Source organism: Labeo rohita, chromosome 14, assembly GCF_022985175.1.
Source record: "Labeo rohita strain BAU-BD-2019 chromosome 14, IGBB_LRoh.1.0, whole genome shotgun sequence".
Classification (NCBI taxonomy): domain Eukaryota; kingdom Metazoa; phylum Chordata; class Actinopteri; order Cypriniformes; family Cyprinidae; genus Labeo; species Labeo rohita.
The window spans coordinates 14,095,854-14,115,193 of record NC_066882.1 but is presented as its reverse complement, the minus strand read 5'-3'; the positions used below and the strand labels follow the sequence as shown (position 1 = coordinate 14,115,193).

The following is a 19,340-nucleotide window of genomic DNA, read 5'->3' as shown; positions in this document are numbered from 1 at the left end:
CAACCAAAAATAAAAATTCTGTCTTTAATCAAGGCCTAGAAAGGTAGTAAGGACATCATTAACCCGTAAATGCATACTTTTGGTCTTTAGCGACCCGAGACACCATCTCTCCCTCGTTCATTTTTTTAAAGAGGTCATCGGATGCAAAGTTGTTTGAACATGAATGTGTGTTGGCAGTGTATGTACACATCTGCCCTATAATGATAAAAATCTATGCAGTGTTTTTTAAATAATTTATAAAAATAATATCCCCTTTTTCAAACCGAGTCATTCTCAGATGCCTGTCGGTGTGGCGTCACAACAACAGAGGCTGCTCCCATGATAGTTGGTTGACATGAGCATCTTACCTCAGACCTGCTTTACATCAGCTGTAACAGTCCGACCTCCATTGTTTCGATGCTGGAGCAGGGATGTAAGTTAGACTAGTGGATAGTGGATAGAAGTGGTCGTCATTTACTCCCAACATCTGAGCCGCTGAAGATGCCGTGGATTACATTTGTTTGTGAAAGGAATGTGCCTCCCGATCTACATAAATGCATCTATGTTCACGCAAATCATTTGTGATCTCGCTTCACTTACAGCAGAAGTGAGTATAAGGGTTTTTTAATGAATCTCTGCAATCACCTTTCCTAATAACGTGCTACTTAGCAAGTTTCGCGGCTAAACGTGCTAAATGCGGCTAAAGTAAACAGGCTCGTCACTCCGCAGAGAGAAGAGAGGGGCGGGGCAAGCAGAGCTCATTTGCAAAGGAACAATACCTCGGAATGAGATGAATTTTGAAGAGCTGATGCTGCTGAAGCAGGAGCTAGACCTGCAAGTTGTAGTAAAGGTAGAGAATTTATTACTTCTGTGATGCTTACATGTAGGCAGTAGGATTAGTGACTAGCTATCAAAACTGTTACCAATACTATGTTTTTTCTGTCATGTAGCCTTTAAAGAATACTCATAGTCAATACACAGCACTTTCTGAGCTCAGAAAATGTTCAGGTAATTATACTGAATGGTGTCTGGAGCATTCAAGCTTCAAAAATGGACCACAAAGCACCTAAAGGTAGTCTATACAGTGTTTGCTTTGTATTGCATGTCTTTTGAAGTCATACAATGCCTCTGTGACAAAAAGACCAAAATATAAGTTCTTAAAATGTGAAGTTGTTAAATTTAAACTTCCAATTTACTGATGTTGTTCCATACCTGTATGACTTTATTTTTTCTGTGGAAAATTTTTTCGGGGAAAATGTCTTAGTGTTTTTGTGAATACACTGGAAGTCATCGGAGTGACATGAGGGTGAGTAAATGATGACAGAATTGTAATTTTAGTGTGAAAAAGCCCTTTAGGTAAACAACCAGATCAGAGAATGAGTGAACTGAACTCTTGAACTTCATCAGTTTCATTTGTAAACAAATCATTCAGGACTGTGTTTCTCAAATGCAGAAAAAACCAAAGCAGAAACCATTGGCACCAGGGATCCTTACAATCTGCTTCGGCTTCTGGTGCTTTAGAGAAATGCAGTCCTGATCGATTCATTGAAAAGATTCAACTCGAAAGAAAAGTTAGTTCATAATTTGGTCATGGCTACCTTTCTTCTCTTGTGATTGCTCAAATAAAAGGGATAGTTAAAGGGATAGTTCACCCAAAAATGAAAATTCTGTCATTATTTATTCACCCTCATGTCGTTCCAAACCTGTAAGACCTTCATTCAACATCAGAACACAAATTAAGATATTTTTGATAAAATATGAGAGCTTTCTGACCCTGCATAAACAGCAACGCAACTACCATGTTCAAGGCCCAGAAAAATAGTAAGGACATCATTAAAATAGTCCATGTGACATCAGTGATTCAGTCCTAATTTTATGAAGCTACAAGAATAATTTTTTGCGTGAAGAAAACAAAAAACGACTTTATTCATTAAAAAGTCAGAACATCAGGTCCTGTTGTACTCTTGTAAATGCCCATCAAAGACTGACACAGAAGAAAAGAAATGATCGAATAAAGCTGTTTTTGTTTTCTTTGCGCACAAAAACTATTCTCGTAGCTTCATAAAATTAAGATTGAACCACTGAAGTCACTTGGTCTATTTTAACAATGTCCTTACTACGTTTATAGACCTTAAATGTGTCGTTTCATTACAGGGTCACAAAGCTCTCGGATTTCATCAAAAACATCCTAGTTTGTGATCCAAAGATGAACAAAAGTCTCACGGGTTTGGAACGACATGAGGTAGACTAACTAATGACAGAAAGTGTTTTTTCATTAAATTGGGTACGTTCCTCTTACAAATTCAGTAGGCGTGGAATACAGTGCAAGAGTTGAATCTATCAATTTGATACTTTTATTGTGCATGTATTTTTTTTGGCATTTTGGAGCTTGACAGCCCCATTCCTTAAAGGAGAACTTCACTTCCAGAACAACAATTTTCAAATAATTTACTCACCCCCTTGTCATCCAAGATGTTCATGTCTTTCTGTCTTCAGTCGGTTTTTGAGGAAAGCATTCCAGGATTTTTCTTAATATAATGGACTTCAATTGTGCCCTAGATTTTGAACTTCCAAAATGTATTTTAAATGCAGCTTCAAAGGGCTCTAAACGATCCCAGCTGAGGAAGAAGAGTCTTATCTAGCGAAACGATCAGTCATTTTTTTCAAAAAATAAAAATGTGTGTACTTTTTAAGCATAAAAGCTCGTGTAGCACAGGCTCTGGGATGCACGTCCACGGGTCATTTTGAACGAATCTTTAATGTGACTCGGGAAGAACGAGTCATCTCGGGGGAGTGATTCGTTCAGTCGGGCATGCGCAACATCCTGTTAGGTTCTGTACTGGAATTAGTTCACCTGTTTCGAGTCTTCGGGTTTTTTCAGTCATTCGTTCATCTTATGGGGCTGTCAAGTGATGCTGATTTTGCTAAAATGAACGAAATGACTCGAAAAAAGATTCGTTCATTTTGCTGAACGAGACTCAAAGGTCAGAGTCGCTAAAATGACCCGAACTTCCCATTACTACTACGGATCATGTCTTCGAATCACCACAAGTTCATCGTCTATGTACTCCGGCTCAAAAAGGTAGAGTATGTCGAAAAACTCCATGTTATTTTCTCCTAAAACTGCAGAATTGTCCGACATCGTTATACCTTTTTGTTTGTAAACGGCGTTTGACTTACTTGCACTTTCTTAGTCTTTGCGTGTTCGCTTTGTAAACACTGGATCTGTAGTTCCTCCTATGTTCTGTGTGACCTTTAGATGTTGTTCAATAATATGTGAACGCGCATCGCAGATCCTGTGCTACACAAGCTTTTGTGCTTAAAAAGTATACACATTTTTATTTTCCGAAAAAAAATTGCAGATCGTTTCGCTAGATAAGACCCTTCTTCCTCGGCTGGGATTGTTTAGAGCCCTTTGAAGCTGCGTTTAAACTACATTTTGGAAGTTCAAAATCGGGGGCACAACTGAAGTCCATTATATGAAGAAAAATCCTGAAATGCTTTCCTCAGAAACCATAATTTCTTCACGCCTGAAGACAGAAAGACATGAACATCTTGGATGACAAGGGGGTGAGTAAATTATTTGTGAATTGTTGTTCTGGAAGTGGACTTCTCCTTTAATCTTTTTCATTATATTAAATAAAAAAATATCTGTATGCTCTTAAATTAATCTTTTATGTTTAAAAAAAATTCAGAAGTACAAAACAGAAATCAAATGGGTTTGATGAAACAGCATGAGGGTGATTAAATAATAGCAGAATGGACTTTTTCTGTAAAGCTCTAAACTGAATTTTGGCTGTCCCAGGGGTTTGCCTTTGTAGAGTTACAGCTGAAGTATCAGCCAGGCCGTGTTGTACTCTGTGTGAGGCAAGAAAAGAAGTTATGAAGTTATGAAAAGAAGTCCCGCCCTGTCGAGGGCGAGGGACCTGCAAGCGATGCAGAGAGCGAGCCTGATGGTAGAGGGACAGAATGAAAGGAGAAGACAGAAGGAGAAAGAGATAGTGCTCTTCTCTTCTGTCGTAGCTGGCGAGGCTCACACAGACTGTTCTGGCATCACTGTGATCTTCAAAGTCACTCACACTAACCCTTGCTCAGGAGGGGCAACATGCAAGCCGCCCTCAGGCGGGGAAAGCTTTGCTACTTCAAAGTTTGTTCTGCACTTATATCTCTCTCATTCTCATTTTCCCCTCTCTTCAAATCCTATATTTAAATTAACTTTGTCTTTTTCATTTACTCTAACAAGAGAATGCCGAATGAGGCTTTGTTCAAGACTGGATTAGATATATCTTAGTGACACAAAGGTTACAGCGGGTAATTAAAATTTCCGCCGGCGCAGTCACAATATATCACACTGTCACTTTTTTAGGGTACAGCTGGCAGTTTCTGTCTCTCCTTTCTTCTTGTTTCAACGGAAGAAATGAGGATGAGAATGCAAGAGTGGGTATCTTTCAACTCTTTGTTTACCACCCCTCAGTTCTCGCCTTGTATTTCACCTCAGGCCACGAAAGTTTTCTTGCTCAGTTTCCTTTTAATTCTGCATCCTGTTTTCATGTCACGAGCATCTCAAACTGCAAAACCTGAGCCTTGAGACCAATTTCCACTGGTTGTTTTTTTAATATCCAAGTTCTGTTTTGTTTTAAATCTAATCCCATATGTAATGTAAACCCAGCGCACATAGCATAGCATACAAATCTGTCAATTTGTAATTCAGACAACTAGTGTTAAAAGTGCTGAAGGGAAGATGTCAACTCAAATTTAGAGTATTTTGAAATGCTCTGTGCCTTTTCTCTTTTTTTCTTCCAGAAGATGCATTAATTTGAAATGAGCGTATACTTGGCGTTTGATATTCACAACTGTGGCTGTATCAAAATTTGGTCAGTCTCATTAAATCAGACCGCTGTAAGAGAGACACAGATGAATGGAAATCCCAAAGGATAGCGATGAAGTCAGCACAAGTTGCATGTACAGTGCTGCAGAAAATGTGATATAATACTAATTAGCTCTGAGCCCATGCACATTGTGAGGAATTTCATAACCAAAGGTTAAATTGAGCTGGAACAGTTTGGAATGACACTCCAGCAGCCTTGATTAAACATTTCTTTCAGATATTCATTGATATGCAGTAGCAACTTTTCTCAGATTATCAGACACCGTTTAGCCGAAAGCAAAAGATTGCTCCCTAAAGTAAAGCTCATATTATATTTAGCAATATTTGTACACTACCGTTTAAATGTTTGTAGACTGTAAGCCTTTTTAATGTTTTTGAAATCTCTTATGCTCACTAAGGCTGCATTTATTTGTAAAACAGAAGTAGCGTGAAATATTATTACAATTTCAAATAACTGTTTTCTATTTGAGTATATTTTAAAATAGAATTTATTCTAGTGGTAGAGCTGAGTTTTCAGCAGTCTTTGGTGTCACATGATACGCTGATTTGGTGCGAAAGAAAAATCTAATATTGTCAGTATTGAACAGCTGTAAGTGCTAGAATATATTTTTTTAGGGTTCAGGTTTTAATGAATGGAAGTTTCAAAAGAACTGAGTTCATTTAAAAATGTATATATTTTGTAACATTATAAATGTGTTTACTTTTACTTTTGATCAATTTAATCCATCCTTGCTGAATAAGATTAATAGAAACTTCAGAAGGAAATGCAATGCATTAGGGGGTAAAAACTTTTTGAATTTGAAAATTAGGGTAAATTTGACTTATTTTGTCTTCTGGGGAACATCTAAGTATCTTCTGTAGTTTTTGAAGGGCAGTGCTAAATTAAAAAAATCTATGATATTTAGGCGAAATAAGAGAAATGTACACATCTTCATTCTGTTCAAAAGTTTTCACCCCCAGCTCTTAATGCATCATGTTTCCATCTGGAGCATCAGTGAGTGCTTAAACCTTCTGTAATAGATGCAAATGAGTCCCTCAGTTGTCCTTAGTGTGAAAAGATGGATCTCAAAATCATACAGTAATTGTTGAAAAGTGTTCACAAAAATGCTGGAAAATCAAAGAATTTGTGGGACCTCAAGGATTTTTCTGAAGAACAGCAGGTAGTTTAACTGTTCAGGACAAACAAGGGACTCATGAACAACTATCACTAAACAAAAAACACAGCTGTCAAGTGTGTGTAAACTTTTGAAAGGGGTCATTTTTTATAAAATCAACTTTTATTTTCTCTTGTGGACTGTATGTAAAAATCTTTCATGTGAAATGTCTTATTCAGGTCAGTACTAAATAATAACATGCGTTTTGTATGATCTCTTTTATTTTGATAAAATAATTAACATTTTGCAGATTCTGCAAGGTGTATGTAAAGTTTTTGAACTAGACTGTATGTGTATCTGCATTGGTATTGCTCTTTTGATTGATTTGTTTCATAAAACCCTGGTTTACATTTAGCTTGTTTGTGTCAGTAGATACGAGAGCAATTGTACTTTTTATACTTCATGCTTAAACTCATTGTTCAATATGTTATGTGTTTGTTCGCAAGAAGGTGTTGACAGAAGAATGACAGGCTTCATCTATCCAAACCACGCTGACAGACAGCGTGTTTACATATGTCTTGCGTTTGTTGATAACAGCATCTTTCTTAAATCTAGCCTACCATTTCCCTCGAGAACATCATATTTGTTCTCATTCCCTTCCCGCGGCCCCTCTCATAGGCAGTCTTTCTCATTTAATTAACTTGTGAAAGAGCTGTCTTACAATGCCATTTTGCGATGCGAAATATCATTACCTTATCATGAGTCTCCGATGTCATTGCAATCCACCATGAAAAATAACACAGCCTTCAATCTCTTTCTGAAATGATGCTCTTGTTCATTTGACAGGCATGCAAAGTAATAAAAGTTTTATTTTTTTTTATTAGATCCTCACAGTAAGGGATGTGGATTGACTCGCTGTGCTAAAATGTCATGCGAGCCGCACTCTCTCATTTATTTCTGCCCACGCTGTGTATCCAAAAGGCCACCATTCCTTAGAATAAGTTTACACGGCCCACATCAGCACCCACCTTCTCTGGACTCATAGCTGTTGCCGGGAACAGTATATGGATACTTTGTGCTATTTAAGCTAGTTAATAATCAAGTATGTTTTATTATGTTGTGTTATGTGTTCATTTAATTTACTCCTTATTCAACAGGTGCCTCACAGGCCTCATTAGACCCATTATGCTTTATTTTATGGCCCCAACATGCCTATTTATGAAAATCCATTACTGTTAAAAAGTTAGGGATCAGTATGATTTTTTTAATTATACTTTTATTCAACAGGGATCCATTAAATTGAGCAAAAGTGACATTAAAGACTTTCGGATTGTTACAAAAAAGAATTTAATTATCCATTACTCCAGTCTTAAGTGTCACATGATCCTTCAGAAATCATTCTAATATGCCGATTTATTATCCAGTTGTACTGCCTAATATGTCTTTTTTTGCTTTTTTGGAACCTGTGATACTTTTTTTCAGGATTCTTTGATGAATAAAACATTAAAAAGAACAGCATTTATTTAAAAAATCTATCTATCTATCTATCTATCTATCTATCTATCTATCTATCTATCTATCTATCTATCTATCTATCCATCCATCCATCCATCCATCCATCCATCCATCCATCCATATATATATATATATATTAGGAAGCACAACTGTTTCCAAAACTGATAATAAAATCAGCATATTCTGATGATTTCTGTAGGATCATGTGACACTGAAGACTGGATTGATGATGCTAAAAATTCAGTTTTGCATCACAGGAATAAATTCTATTTTAAAGTATATTAAAATAGAAAACCACTATTTTAAATTGCAATAATATTTCACAATATTACTGTTTTTTATCAGAAAAAAAGCAGCCTTGATGAGCAGTAAAGACTAAAATACAGAAAAAAAAATAATATTGTGAAATATTATTACAGTTTAAAATAATGGTGTTCGATTTTAATATATTTTAAAATGTAATTTATTCCTGTGATGCAAAGCTGAATTTCATTAGCCATTACTCCAGTCTTCAGTGTCACATAATCCTTCAGAAATCATTCTAATATGCTGATTTATTATTAGTGTTGGAAACAGTTGTGCTGCTTAATATTTCTTTTTTTTTTTTTTTTTTGGAACCTGTGATACTTTTTTCAGGATTCTTTTATAAATAAAACAAAAACAATAAAGAACAGTGTTTATTTAAAATATACATCTTTTCTAACAATGCAAGTATTTACTATCTTTTTTTTTTTAAATCAGTTTAACACATCTTTGCTGAATAAAAGTATAAATTTCGTTCAAAGAAAGAAAGAACACAAACATTTACTGACCCCAAACTTTGAACGATAGAGTATATTGTTACAAACGATTTCTATTTAAAATAAATGCTGTTTTTTTCAAAATTCATGTTTTATTCATCATAGAATCCTGAAAAAAGTATCACAGGATACAATATATATACATATATATATATATATATATATATATATATAAATATATAAATACAGTGTATATGTATATATATATATATAATACATATAAATACAGAGTATATATATATATATATATATATATATATGATATATTTTAAAGTATATTAAAATAGAAAACCACTATTTTAAATTGCAATAATATTTCACAAAAAAAAATTGTTTTGTTTTTTTTAATCAGAAAAAACACAGCCTTGATGAGCAGTAACGACTGCAGTAAAGACAGTAAAGAGCAAAAAAACATTAAAAATCTTACTGATTCCAAACTTGAACAGCAGTGTGTTTTTGCTAATTAATTTATTTATTTACACACACACACACTGTTTTAAACATTGATAAAAGGAACCAAATCAGCATCTTACAGTGTTTTATGAATGATCATGTGGAGTAATGGCTGCTGAAAATACAGATTTGCCATCATGATAAATTACATTTGAAAATATCTTAAAACAGAAAACAGTTCAATGAAATTGTGATATTTCACAATATTACTGTTTTGCCTTTGATAAATACAAATAAATACAGCCTTGGCGAGTATAAGAGACTTTTTTATTATAAAATATTAACAACCCCAGAGTTTTAAACAGTAGTGTAGTGAAATGTATTGCCTTTTAATTGTGTTTGCAATACCATTTTAAATTACAATGTTAATTATTTCTCACGAGAGCTAATCTCTCAAACTTGATTTTTTGGAGTGCTAAACCAGGCTTTAGTTACAACAAATTCCTATATTTATAAAACCACTTCCTTTTTATTTAAATCACATATTCATGTACATCCTCTTTGATGTAGCATATCAAGTCTTTAAGTGTTAAAAAAAGAATAACCCGGCCGAATGTATAATGAAATTGACCTTTTTTGAAACCATGTTGGCGTTGGCAGGGAATATATACATATATTACATAGAATCAAAGCAGCAACAGATGCGAAAGGCTGACACGATGGAAGCCCTTTGCATCGGTTGCAGTTTAAATGTGACCTCTTTTGACCTCTGAAGCTGAGTACCTAATCTTTCGGCTCCTTGAGCCCAGAATTCATAGCTCATTTTAAATGCGAAGAAAACATTTCCATGGTTCTGAGAAAAACCTCTTGCTCATTAGCGCTATCTTAATTATGCTTGGGGAATAGACACGGACTTAGCTTCTAAAGAGACATTTGCTCAAATATAAGCATGTGTTGCAGCATTTACTTCTTTATGTTTTATTTTACTTTGAAAAGGCAGCAATAATTCCGAAATGAGTTGTTCTTTCAGAGCAGACAGTGAGACCAGACCCCCTCCTGTGCGAGGGCGCTGTGTTCTTGGCACAGGCCAATTACGGCTGTGAAATACAAGCTTCGGACCTGTTTTATTCTGTGCCCTCTTAAGCAAAATGAGGCTGAGGACCTGAACTCGGCTGCTGTTAAGTGATTGTTCAGTTTGGAGAATGGCAACCGAACTGGTGTGATACATCAACCCCCCACTGAGTCCAGACGAGGCCTCGTCCGCTTCGTGCCTCTCTATTTCCATGCTATGTGACTCAAGTGATTGGCACTTTCCAGTGCTTTTTCGTGAGATGTTTCTGTCTCACTTTTTTATCGCTGTCTGTCTGCAGTTCTGCCCGCTGCTCTGTTTGTCTCAGATTTATGTAAATATCTTAATCAGATTTTTGGCTGATTTGCCTTTGCTTGCAAATTGAATGAGGAGTCATTGGAAAACGGCTCATATCGATGTTAAACAAAGGCAGATGATGCGTTTTATTGATCTTCATTACGTTCTGAATCTAAAACGCTTTCATTTTTAGTCTTTGTAATGCCGTTTGAGTCCACGAGGACACAAATGGATCTTGTCATATCTGATCACCATTGATTTTCCTCTTCCTGCTGAGTCAAAATAATTTAGGAAGCATTTCAGCTTGGCTAGAACCTCCATTACGACTGCAGCTTGGGTGGGTGGACTATGCAAAAATCTGGGGGATTTAATAATTTATGGCCGGCTTTTTATTTAACAACAAGCTGTCAACCTGACTCCCGTCTCATAGAATTTCAGTGACTAATTCTGCAAACAGGAAGTGACACGGCTGACAGGGCAGCCCACGTGGACGAGCAGGAGAGGGTGAGATGTCACACAGAAGGCTGTCAAAAGCCTTTTCTCTCACTTTTAATGAGATTCCCAGATTTCAAATGAGCCGTAGTCCGATCTGCCTCAGCTCTTCTTATTATTCTCGATGGCAGCTGTGACTTTGGAGTCTGTGTGAGCATGTACATCCGTCAATTGTATCTATACAAGTGGACGTGGATTGCTAGGTCATAACGTTGTTGCTGTGTCACACACCAAACTTCACCCATCACTGTAAACAAATCTTTTAGCATTACCACTAACGTTGTACAATAGAGCCTTGATTAGCTGCTGTCATAATTAAGGCTTGCTAAATTAGTGATTTGCTGGACCGAGAGTTTTTGCTTTACAGATCAGTGGTCCTTAAGAATAGCTCTGAAGTGCTGTATTAATCAGATTTTGCCATGCACAGAGGCAGAGGAGGAGTGCGTTTAGTGTCCATGTATGAATCTTTGTTAATTAGGTTTAAACAGCGCACGCATATTTGCTTAGATGAAATTAGCAGAGAGAAACGTGGGCTGATATGAGAGGATGTTCATACAAACACAATCTGTGTGAAGCCGCTTCGTTGTCGCCTAGAAACAAGACGAGAGCTGTCAGATGTGCTCTTTTATGATCATAGTTTAAAGGTAACTTTGGTGCCTGCTAACCGTCAAAATATCACATGGTGCATTTGTGCAAATTGATGAGATGTAGAAGTGAAATCGACAAAATTGAAATGGAGTGGCACTTTTCAGATCTTAATGCTGTTGGTAATATTTTTCTTGAGCAAGGCGTCAACCTGATTCATATTTTTCTGTTAGCACACTGTTTGACAAGATAGGCTTTGCCAAGATTTAAAAAGTGGGTTTTTTCCCTAACAGAAACATCAAAAAATGAAAAAGTATGTAATTTACACACACTCGTTGTTCTAAAACCACACAGTGACTTTCTTCCACAAAAAAGGGATTTTCAGTTTCGAAAGCTTGCCAGCCTCAGTGGCAATATTTTAATATTCAAAAAAATACTTACACAGAACAAAGAAAGTCACATGGGTTTGGAAAGATGAGGGAGGGTAAATGACAGAATTTTCATTTTTGGTTTAATTATTGCTATTATTATTCACAAAAATCTTCATGTCTGCAGATGCTTTCAAATCTCACTGAGTTATTCTCCTGTAACTATTAAAGCACCATGGTAGTAATGATTTAAAATATATGTAAAATGTGTGAATTATATAATATAATATGAGATGTATACATTCCACTGATGTTTGTTAGGATAGGATAATATTTGTCTGAGATACAGCTATTTGAAAATCTGCAATCTGAGGGTGGAAAAAAGTCGCAATATTGAGAAAATCACCTTTAAAGTTCAAATGAAGGTCTTAGCAATGCATATTACTAATCAAAAATTAAGTTTTGATATATTTACAGTAGGAAATTTACAGAATATTTTCATGGAACATGATTTTTACTAAATATCATAATGATTTTTGGCCTAAAAGAAAAATCGATAATTTTGACCCAAAGATTGTGTTGTTGGCTGTTGCTACAAATATACCCGTGCTACTTATGACTGGTTTTGTGGTCCAGGGTTACATATAATATATAATAAGTACATTTGGTAATATAAAAATACAGTAATGAATACAATAACGCAAGAAGAGTAATTTAGTAATAAATAATGCATAAAGAGTAATATCTTGCACAAAGAGTCATTTCTACATAGAAATAAACATTATTTATATTTTAATATATATTCTGCTGAAATGCTCATTACTGCAATGCTTCCAGCAATGTCTGGATATGTATTATGTTGTAGTGTAAAGATATTCTGAAAGAAATGTGTAATAATAGTGAAAAAAGTGGACAAGTAAAGTCTATGGCTCATGTTCTCATCAATTTTTTTTTTAAATGGAACATCGGATTGCCATTTTCCGGAAGTTGGTATGATCTTTTAGGGTCTTTATGAAATGTCTGTAACATACTTAGGTTAAAATTCCTCTTGGTGCATGTCTCTTTAAATGCTAATGAGCTGTGCTCACTCTGCCCCTCTCTTCCATGGAAAATGAATGGCAATTTGCAAATATTCATAAATAAATCTTTGAGTTTTAGCAAAAAATGCCTTGAGTTGTTCCTCATTTAGAAAGCAGTCTTTGAATGATTTCCGCAGACATAAATGAATTTAGGTGTATTTGGTGGCGCACACTACCATCAAAAACAAAACTAATCCACTGTGTTCCTCAGTGTCTCTGATGTTGGGAGAAAATTAAGACTCTTATGTTCACTTTTACATCCAACAACAAAACACCCGCATTGCTTACAAGACGTTTTGCAGCTCAAGCGTGGTGAAAATTGCAGTGTATCACTGGCTGAGGGCAGAAATATGCTAATAGGGGACAATCATCAGCTGCTGTGGGTGGGGCTTGAGCAATATGACATCATACTGCTCAGAAAATCAAAATGGCTTGATAATTGGGACTGTTTAAGTTTCTAGAGATTTAAAAAATTAGGGAATGTTTTTTTTTGTTTTTTTTTAATCATTGTAGGATGGTTGTGTCCACACACTGCTAAGACACATTTATATGCAAACACCATGTAAAAGCAAATTTTGCATCTGATGTCCCTTTTGAATGATTGTGTTTCCGTACACTGAAATTTGGCGAGTTGAAATAACTGATGTCAAGCCTGGTGACACATGAGTCGTTGGTTTTTGAGCTTCAAGTCTGAATATGTGCAAATTCAAGATATATGAGAGCTGCTGTGAAGGGGAACATTTCCAGCGACTGAGCGATTGTGTATGTAAATAACTTTAATATAAACTGAATTTGCCTTTTCTGAGTTCTTATTTCTAGCTCGAAGTCTGAGTCAGCCCCATATAACCTTTTACGAATTCATTAAACACATGACAGAAGATGTTAGAGTGTCACAGGGGAACCAATCTGCCAATTCGTGTAACAGCGTATGTGTAATTCAGCAGATTAATCACACTTACCTCCACTCGCACTCAATATCTTTACCGCTCAGTAAACCGTTCTCAATTTTCCAATGCGAGTTTACAGCCAGAGTGGACAAAGAACTACATGGACTTGATTGAAGTCTTAAATGAGTTCTCTCTAATTGCCCCTTTCTGCAGTGGTTAGTTTTGCTCTCAGGCGGTCTTACACAAAGCAGAGACCTAGTTTCTTTTGATATGAGCTGCAATGTTTGCGCTGTCATCTGTTTTACACAGCACAGACTAATCTCATCAGAATCCTACATATGTTACCACCCCTCCTTAACCTTATTAAAAGCCTGTAGAGCTCAGCTCTATGCAGGCTGACAGACAGCCACTGTTCATTAGGCAGATGTGGAACTGATCTGAAGACAGTTTGGGAATCTGAGGACTTTGTATTCATGGCAGTTTTATTCCGGGATCCATTGTCAAATAACTCGTCTGTAGTACTGAATGTCAATTCATTTTGAGAATGTGCTCTCAATATCATAGAAACACAGTTTCCTTGTGAACATTGACATAATGGGCCTCATTTGCTAACCATGCATACACATTTTTTTGCATACAATCTGTATTTGTCTTAGATTTATTCAGAATTTATAATTATGAATTTGGTAACAATTTGGCATCAAACTCTAAAACATATCTGCTGCTTATTAATAGTACGGTACACTGTAAAAAAACAACTTTAAAAAATTGTTTCAATTTAAAGTAAGTGTTTCTGCTGCCTTCAAATTTTAAGTTTACTCAACTCAAATATCCATGTTTTTATGTAGTACATTAACATTTCATGTTGACTAAACTTAAAATTTTAAGGCAGCATGAACACTTACTTTTTTTAAAATTAAAAACATCTTTTACAGTGTAGCTGTAGTAGTTATGTTAAGGTATTGGGTAGAGTAATGCAATGTATATGTAATTTATGACTCAGATGTACAGAAAAATTCAAGAAACATTTCTAATTATCAATGATGAACAGGTAAAGCATGTAGTTCAACCGTTAAAAAACTGCTTCATATTTTTGTGGAAACTGTAATACATTTTTTAGGATTATTTGATGAATAAGTTCAAAAGAAAAGCATTCATTTGAACATAACATAAATGCCTTTACATTCACTTTTGATCAGCTTAATGCATCCTGAATTATTAAAAGTATTATTATTTTTTTTACATCGTACTTAAGCTTTTAAATTGTAATGTTACCCATTCGAGACTGAAGATTGTTTTTTTAATTTTGTAATTTTAATTTGGAATATATCATATATGTTTTATTGCTGTTTTGCTATATATATATATATATATCAAATGGAAAGGACATCAAATAGTCAAGCCAGCAGTATCTGTCAGGTAAACAGATATGTTTACATACACAGATGTAATGCAAAAATATCTGAATAAATCCAGTCTGACTGCAATGTTTACGTGTAACATAAACTCTTCGATATTATATGTGCACGTCCTCCAAACAAAAGTTCTGTGCATGCAAAGAATATTAGCATAGCAACAGGAAGCTGTCAGCACTCCTGTCAGAGACATGGCTCCATAGTCTGTAATTGGCGTGTTTTCTATTCTGACACATGTAAAAATATGTCAAAACAGCTGGTGTTATTTTTCCATCCATCCAGCATTCTTTTCATCCTATATAATGTTAAAGACACTGATTATTTCTTCACACCCTCCATCTTGTTTATAGCTATGACACAAATAGCAAGGATTTTTTGAATCAGACTGTAATAATCGGCAATTATTCTATTTTTAATACGGTATTCTGATACCATTTCAATATAAGTGTTTGCACGATGGTTACTTGCTCTTGAGTCTGATTAAAAATTTTGGTGGCGTGATCACTGACCGGATTGTGTCGATTTCTTTTTAGTCAGTCACAAATTTTCACGCCTTCATAACACATTAGCTTCAGTCTGTTGGCTCTGTTTTGTTTCTTTAATATGCTTCTCAAATGCCTGCCCATGTTAATTACCCTTCCCTTTTTTGTTGGATATATTACAAAGTGCAAAGTTGGATTGTTTCAATACCTCTCAAAGATAACTGGCTGTCTGCTGTCAAGTGCGTTTTGTCATGCCACTAAACTGCAAGAGCTCTGCAGCACACTAACCTTATATTTTTGTATTCAAATTTATTCTCACTGCACTCTCACGAGCAAACAAGCCTAACCTTCCAATCACATTGAAGCACAGCTCAAATGGAGAAAACATGCTTGATGTCTGCGTTACATTAGGTTGCTACTTTGGTTTTCTGAGCATTTTCCCCAAGGCTTCTCGGAGAGAGTCAGGCGTGTGAGAGGTGCTTTACTGGAGAGGCTATCCAGCTTGGAGACTGTTAGATGTGACTCAGAAGATTGTGTTTGCTGTAAAGTCCGCCGCTCCCTTCTGACCAGAGCCTGCACCTTCTCCCGTGTTGGGCACGGATGCAGGTTCCAATCAGTTTGTGGCGAGAATAAGTAGTCTACCGGGGTTTGACTGCTAGACCTTCGGCACTTAAGTCTACTCGTACACACGTATGAATAAAACATTTGCTTATCAATTGTTCATCTGATGCACGGGGACGAGAGTGGCACTACGCAAGTGCTGGAATAATGGCCTGTCATCTCGCTGAGCCAACCATAGCCAGGGATAATGACTGCTAATGCTAATGGAGGTCTAATTTCCAACGCTGCTCTTCAGGGTGGAAAACAAGGGCACTGCCTCCATAAATAAGTGTGCATGTGGCATGTTTTTGTACTGAAAATTACTGTTTGTCATTGAGGGGATAATAGCTTGTCTGGGGTAGGGCAAACTGTTTTTGTGCTCCGTTAAACGGAACCAAAGTTGTACCGCAACCTGTATTCTGCTTTCGTTGTCTGATTTCGCCTACTTGGCTTATGTGGATTTCAAAAGCTCAAGCTTGGCTGTTTATCGTGATGCAATTAGCCAGTCATTGTCCACATTCATTTAAAATTAGCAGTGTATATACACTACTGTTTAAAAGCTGAGGTAATTTTTTTGGTCCCACTTTATATTAGGTGGCCTTAAGTACTATGTGCTTACATTTAAATGAATCATTTGGTACAATGCACTTATTGTGTACGTATATGTTTTTACATCATACTTAACTTTTTAAAAATACCTATATGTAATTACATTTGAATTAATTCATGTAATTACATTTAGAATTACACTGTTGACCCATCCCTTACACCTTAAACCCACCAAACTTGTCCCTAACCTTACCCGTGTTTTGCAATACAATATGACAACAATAAGTACATTGTACTTATTTTTTGATGCAAGTACATAGTTAAGTCTCTTTTGCTCACCAAGGCTGCATTTATTTGATCAGTTTTCAGCAGCCAATACCAGGGTTGCCAGACTTTCACAACAAAACCCACCCAATAGACCAATTTTGAGTAGACGTCACAGTGATGTCACTTGCAGCTCTGCGTGCATAGTGGTTGCAGAAAAACACTGGTAACAAGTGGAGGTAAACGGGAAAAATCCATGGAATAAGAGAAAAAAAAATATTTTTGTGCCTTTTGATGTCAAAATCAGAATGCAAATAATTTTTATAGAATACTGTAGTCATAGACGTCATTTGAAGCTAAACACAGATGTTTAAAGGGACATACTTTGGATGAAAACTGCTATGATTATTTTACTTTTAAAGCATAAATTTGATTTAAACAATAGGTCTACATAATATTCACATATGCTGTTCATAGGGGACGTATTGTTTTAGCCCTACAGTTACAGCATGAAATATTATTTAAACTTACTACTATTAACATTTTTACATAACATTTTTATTTTATCTCACAATTCTGACTTACTTTTCTCACAAATGCAAGTTTATTTCTCCTAATTCTGACTTTATAACTCGATTTGACAAAACTAGTGAGTTTGTTAATTCTGAGGGAAAAAAGCTAAAAGTATGGGATAAAGAGAGAATGACGAGTTGTTGCAATTTATAATGTTGCAAAAAATATTTGTCAAGTTATTTCTGAAGTAAAAAACAAACAAACTTCTGAATATGCTATTATTTCAATGTTATAGTAAGGCTGTGAATTAATAAAAAAAAAACATTTCACAGTTTTCCATGACTAATCCTGAACCATGAACATTACAAATGTGCAATCATAAATATATTTACACATTACATCACCAAATTAATGTAGAATTGACATAAAAAATTATATTATAAATAATATTTGTTTAATGGCATGTTTCATCAAATAAGGTAAATAACAGCAATATCAATATCAATACCAATACTGATACGTGTGCTAAATGCATTTTCTTAAATATGCATATTAGTAGGGTATATTTAAAAGCCATAATTTTTAACATTACTGTGAGCATACAATGCTAGTAAATGCTAAAAATAGGTAAAAAGAATGTTGCATTTCTTGCACAAATAATTTTTTCAACGTTAAACTGTCCTAAACTAATCACAGAAATCCGTGGGATGGATAAGATTGTTAAAGGAGACCAATTATGGCCCTTTTTACAATACGTAATATAAATCTCAGGTGTCTCCAGAATGTGTCTGTAAAGTTTCAGCTCAGAATACCCCATAGATCATGTAATATATATTTTGAAAATGTTTGTTTTGAGTGGAAGCAGAAACACTTTTTTTCCCTGAATGTCTCTTTAAATGCAAATGAGCTGCTGCTCCTCGCCCTCTTATCCAGAATAGGACTGTGTCTTTACAGCTCATACCTTAGATACTCTGCCAAAAAACATCTGTTTGGTTTTGATTATCATGTCTATCATGCTGATATCAAGTTCACACATCCGTAGCACGCACAAAAAGCGGCTGTGAGTACCACACTAAGTTCTCTTTCAAGTCTTATTATGCTTAAACTGACAAATACACACAAGTTTCTTAAAAACGCTCAGAAATTACAAAAACAGTCAGTTAATGTCTGTGGAGGTAAACAGCTGAGAAAGAAGTCACAATAGAGTTCTATGCTTGTCTGTGCAGCCTTTGGTCCAGCCAGACACTTACCCTAATCAACAACCAGGCACTGAAAGTAATGAATACACAGAGGTCATTTGGAGTTTATTTGAGATGTAGGGAATACCCAGCACAACAGGAGGACTCTGGGTAGGCCAGAGAGGCGGACAGTGGCCAGCTGCCATGTGTTGAGTGTCACTTAGACAGGCGGGCAGCCAGTTGCAGCCTGCTGGATTGTGTACATGGCATTTTCCTGGCCCTGTGGGTGGACAAGCCAGGTTGGTGTGATGTGGAATGTGAGGGACAATAGTGCTTTTGATTGCAGGACTTCTGCAGTATTTGAGCACTCCTTCCAGACCATAAACAGCAGACCGTCTCTGTAAGCCTAACTCACCCACTAGGGATGGCAAAGGAGAGGATCCGTATGTGTATATAACAAGAGACATATACTGGTGTCAGAGGAAGAGCTTCTGGTCTCAACTCTGAGGTAAGAGCTATCACTGTCTTCTCGATGTTAGGTTCAAAGAGCAGACGCTTTTCACAGCGAACCGAGGCCTGAATCAGATTATCAAGGTCGGGATTTTAAATGTTACATGACTTGTCTGTCTCCTTTGCAGACTTTGATCACCTGACATTCATGCTTCTAAGGCATTTGAGAGAGCTTTGTGCTACAAACTGGGTGTTTTATTTCAGTGACATGGAAATGGTCAGTCTTTGAAGGCAAAGCTAGGTACTTAAAGCTTTGTGTCACAGTATAAAACGTTCTGCACATTGTATGTCAATAGATTGGCTTGGCTTTGACCTACCTTTGAACATTGTACTGAATGTTGTGTGTCTCAACTTGGAGATACAATGAAGAAGTCTGTCTGCAG

At 35.9% G+C, this 19,340-nt stretch overlaps 1 protein-coding gene across 6 annotated transcripts in view; it reads left to right on the top strand.

The window, feature by feature from the left end:
• The window catches only part of drp2 (dystrophin related protein 2), a 178,700-nt gene that overhangs the window by 66,522 nt on the left and 92,838 nt on the right, over positions 1–19,340 (top strand). Inside the window, exon 1 of one of the 6 annotated variants that reach the window (XM_051127564.1) lies at positions 18,830–18,955. The exons of the other annotated variants lie outside the window; for them this stretch is intronic. The gene's annotated coding sequence lies outside the window, so the exon portion shown is untranslated. Of the gene's footprint in view, positions 1–18,829; positions 18,956–19,340 lie in introns of those variants that run through there. 6 annotated transcript variants of the gene reach the window in all.